The sequence below is a fragment of the Mya arenaria genome, chromosome 6 (genome assembly GCF_026914265.1).
Source record: "Mya arenaria isolate MELC-2E11 chromosome 6, ASM2691426v1".
In the NCBI taxonomy this organism is placed as follows: domain Eukaryota; kingdom Metazoa; phylum Mollusca; class Bivalvia; order Myida; family Myidae; genus Mya; species Mya arenaria.
The window spans coordinates 51734784-51740182 of record NC_069127.1 but is presented as its reverse complement, the minus strand read 5'-3'; positions in this window follow the sequence as shown (position 1 = coordinate 51740182).

Below are 5399 nucleotides of genomic sequence, written 5' to 3'. Positions count from 1 at the left end.
AATGAGCGTAGCAATTATTTTAGATTATCTAGTAATTCACTTTGAATACAACCTTTTTGGCTGACACCTTGTCAACGCAAATTCTGACACTGTAGGTGTGTATCGGATGAGTGTCAGCAGGGGCAAATTCATGATTTGACGTTTGAGTGGGCGTAACTTAGGGGCGCCCTCCCTCAGAACTAATTTTATTTTGTTAAGGTTTTGGCATGGGGGTTTCGAATAAAAATTTTAACAATTTATAATCCGAAATAATGCATGTAGTGCGTATTTTATTACTCTCCCCCCTCCCCCTTCATTGAATAAAATATAAACGATTTAGGGGAACCGCATGTGCGTAATAGGCGGACGTTGAAAACACCTGCGAAAGTTGAAATTCTAAAAAAATAAAGTTCTAAAATGATTATTGCCTATCTGCAATTTCATTGGCCGAAAATGGAGGTTGTATTCTTAAGGTATTAGACGTACGAATACGATTTTCGTTTAAATTTGCCATTAGTCGTAATGTCAATTTTTGTGTTTCGTGGTCCCTTGTTATTTTGATAGCATTTGAAAGGGTATTTCTTACCGATTACTCATATGTCAATTAAATATCCGAAAACATTTCATATACAGACATTGCAATTTGTGTTTTGGGGCCTGTGCTTTTTTCCTACTGTTTGTTTTTTCAATATTTCAGAGCCAAACGACCACGAATATGTGTTATTGTTTTTGGTGTATGTTAAAATAATTCTATCTCTTCTCTTAATTTTTTTCAGCCGATACCAAAATAAAAAGGGGTTACGTTGCACCATAAGTTAAGTCAACTCAACATGTTTATTCCCTCAAATTTATGTAAAACATGAAAAGATTGAGGACAAATATAAATACAATGTAATGTTTAGGCTTGAATGAATTAAAGAAAATGTATGATGTAACATATTACCATATTTAAAATAATGAATTAATATTAAATATATACCCAGTATTAGATATATTAAACAATGTTACCGTTTTACAACAATGTAATAGATATCGCTGGATTATTTTCTCTTCACAACAACGGGAGAGTCACTTATTAGTTAAAAACAACACTTATAACTAAAATGATACTACAAACTATCTCATAACCAGCGTGGCAACCTATCAATTAGAAATGTTAATGGTTACTAGGATGTACTTAAAGGTTGTTAGGATGTGCTTAAAAATAAATGGTTTGACACGCATTCACTTCACTTGCTTCTAATCAATAACGGATGACTGCTGATTTACTGAAATGAATGTGTTGAAAACATTGAGAAATATTTCCTTCTCGTTTAACAAAATAAAATGTTGACCACTAACATGTGTTAAGGTTGGTTGTTAGTCAAATATTCGGTCGCCGTTCATTGTGAAAAAGTTATGGCTGCATATATTAAATACATCATATCAATACCACGTATCAATCCATTTAAGCAAGCCAGTGAACTGATCTACTTTCTATGCATAGTTTATTTATATCCATGTAATACATTTGCTTAATAAACTGTTACAAAACCGTATATATGTGGTATTTTGTCATCAAAATAGCGACCACCCCATTGTCGTGTCAAGTGTCAAAGAGACATTTATTGTGACCTATGTATATTGTTACAAATTCTTACAGAGAGACTACAGCCGTTCGTATAAAGCTTTTACCATATCAATTAATTTTAAACACGAGGAACTCGTAGATGATTTTTTGATACATTTATTGATAATGAAAAGGCCATGTCAACTATGTATTCTTAGTTATTAAACACGTCAATAACCGTATGTACACAACTATGAATTATTATAAAAAATTAAATAAAACCCATTCAACCTCGTCCTTTATGCCTTGTATCAACGAAAACACATTCAGTCGCGTCGTTGATGCCTTACGTCAACAAAATCCCATTCAATCCCGTTTTTGAAGCCTTGCATCAACGAAAACCCATTCAATCGCGTTTTTGAAGCCTTGCATAACCCATTCAGTCGCGTCCTTGATGCCTTGCATCAACGAAAACCCATTCAGTCGCGTCTTTGATGGCTTGCACCAACGAAAACCCATTCAGTCGCGTCCTTGATGACTTGCATCGACGAAAACCCATTCAGTCGCGTCTTTGATGGCTTGCACCGACGAAAACCCATTCAGTCGCGTATTTGATGACTTGCATCAACGAAAACCCATTCAGTCGCGTCCTTGATGACTTGCATCAACGAAAACCCATTCAGTCGCGTCTTTGATGGCTTGCACCAACGAAAACCCATTCAGCTGCGTCTTTGATGACTTGCATCAACCAAAACCCATTCAGCCGCATCTTTGATGACTTGCATCCGGACCGGCACCAACTCCCTTCATCAAGTGAATGGGAAGGCAGCCGGTCTCTTAACCGTGGCTATGGGCTGGCACTCGGTCGTGTTGGTTGGCTTGCATCCTGTAACTTTGCCGTGTCTGATGGTAGAGGCGGCCGGTCTCTTTTACATGTCTTATGGGTGGTACCATAATGATGACATTTAAGTGTATATACTTCAATAATAATGCTTAAATGAATTTTTAGCTCGACTATTTGTAGAATAATGAGGGCTATACTACTCGTCCCTGCATCGGCGTCGACGTCGGTGTCGGCATCAGGTTAACGTTATATTTATTAATAACTTCTATACCCTTCATTCAAATGACTTAATACTTCACACAATTGTTCAGGACCATCACATAATGAGGTTACATAACTCCACATTATCCTTATTACAAGTTATGGCTCCTGTTTGCCTAAGGAACTTAGGTTTAAGTTTAAGGACAGGTTAAGCTTTCAGGGCAAGTTTGGAGTTAAATAAAAAGCTTCTATACCCTTCATTCAATTGACCCTTATTTGAGGGAAGGTCGCGACATATTGCGTTTATTTAAGATGTTGATAGACACCTTTAATGCGATTGTGTTTTGGGCCCCTGAGAGTTATTGCTTTTAACAGGCACATACATCGTTATTGTATTCACTTCTAGGTCAAAGCGGCGTGTTGGAGCGCGCTGTCTTACGACAGCTCTTGTTGAACACGACTTAATGTAACACAGATTTGTTTTAAACTTTATAAGTGGTACTAGTATTTCGAAAGCGAGTAAATAGCATATCAATACGACTTATTTTGCATTTATAACATATTGGCCTAAAGACCAGGAAATTAAAATGTAAATTTCCTGATGATATTGTATACTTGTGAACACACACACTCAGCAATGAAATGTTTATTCTATGTTAAAAACAAACGTTAAGTAAGGACGACTTTATGGTCGTTAAAAATGTGATTTTGATTGTGTTTAAGCGTTGTTTTATTTTTTCTACTGCTTTGTGTGTCAAACGCAATACACGCGAGAAAACCTTACAACAGCAGGAAACGTGTTAATCCCGCTCTGTTTGACCCGAACGTTGCACCGTACGGATGCTGGCCAGTGCTTCAACCACAGGACGTTATGGGTTATGGAACATTTAAGCAAAAAGTATGTTAACTAACTTACTAGATTTAATTGTGATTTTTTTGTTTCACAAATCTTCTTTGTCACGCGTATAAAACAGTAAAAATCTTTATACTCATAATTAATATATTGAAGAAAAAATGAAAACCATGTATCTGTTCAAGGAATCCATGTTGCATAGTTCCGGAAGAAAGCAAAATTCTAATCCAGCAGCCATGAAGTCGAAAAACATTGTAACATTATCTTAATTATGAATGTTGAATATTTTGACAAATTTGATAGATATTTGGTTATAAATTAGCATGCCCTTTGACCTTACTTAGGACATTTCAAGCTTGAAATTATCTGGACGGTCACGGCGAATTCGAGAAAACGAAATTCTGACACACAAAAATCGACTATATTCAGCAGGGCCTTACATGCAAATGATATTTAACAGATGGCTCTAACTGTACGTGCGAGACCAACAAGACCAACAGATCCCTTCAGAGAAAAGTATGCTCAACCCTAAAGGGGTCGACTGGTCTTTTATGTACATATTCTCCATCTACACGGAATCCTGATATGCCAATTTGCATATAATTAAGTGCATCATCGTACTACGAACGCACTTCCACCTACAGCGGAATTTCACATTTCTGTCCACTCCGAAAAGACTCGTCCTGATTTTCTTTGCCTGGGAATCTCGTGATTAAGGCAACTACGGTCCGGCAGTTGTCTTCATCCCACATCTGCCACTATTTGTAACGAGCGCGGCAATCATGGCTAACAGATTCCTTCAGGGAAAAGCATGCTCAACCCTAAAAGGGTATATGTTCATACAAACAAAGGTACAAATATAAGTATACAAGTTTTAATATGAAAGTGTAATAAAACAATGAGGTAAGTGGAAGCATTAATTGCAGTTAATAAGTAAATGAAGAAAGTACACAAACAGATAACAAGTTTTCTGGATACATTAAACATATATGATATAACATCCTATAGTTGTTCAGTGATCACAAAATCATATCGGACAGTTATGCATTGACTGAAGATTTAAACTGTGCATCAACCTGAACTCCAAAATTGAAATATTCATCGCGTATGAAGTTTTTACAACTCATTTTTACCAAATGTTTATATTCAAAATCTGTGTAGTGCTCATGCGCACAAAGATCAAATCTAAATGCGTCTTACTGATATTTCCTGAAAAACGTCGGTACAATGTAATTTGTATAGTAAACAGGTATTGCTTAATTCATTTATATTATGGCAATTAAGATATCAGGTGAAAGTGATTTTAATGTATTAATATTATAATGTATTAAAATGCAACCGGTGATAGCGCTGAGATCTTAAGTACTGTAAAGTGGAGATGGAGCACATTGTGACGCAGACAATACGCAAAAAGACAGACCAATGGCGAATGCTGAAAACTCTGATGTGAGTCAGATATGGTCTCTGACTTGAAAGTGCGAGGAAGATTACGCCACCAATTGTTCTATTATACCTTGCTAATCGACTGATGTCTAATTGAATATGTGACATGTCAAAATTGTACGTCAATGAATAAATAATGTTGAAGTCATATTCTGCTATGCATCTATATAATACAACTAATTTGAGTTTTTACATGATTTCTAGCAAATGTCCTATGTTACAAGAAAATGTCCTTAGTCATTTGTCAACTGATAAGAATATACGACCCATACTGTGAAGTATTTGATGAAAAATAACCCTTCGATTTTTCAAAAAATGTTATTTTAATCGACACAAGTTACAAGCAAAAAAGGTAATATGCACATAAAATATACCAGCTTTTAAAACACCACAGAATTAGAAATCTTAAAGGTCGAATGAAGTCTTATGTTACATGCATAGGGCATCTCCTGTTTCATTTATGTGTTAAGCAATGGAGTTAAACAGCATGTCTAACGACTTCACATTATTTGAGTTATAATTCGGTTTAT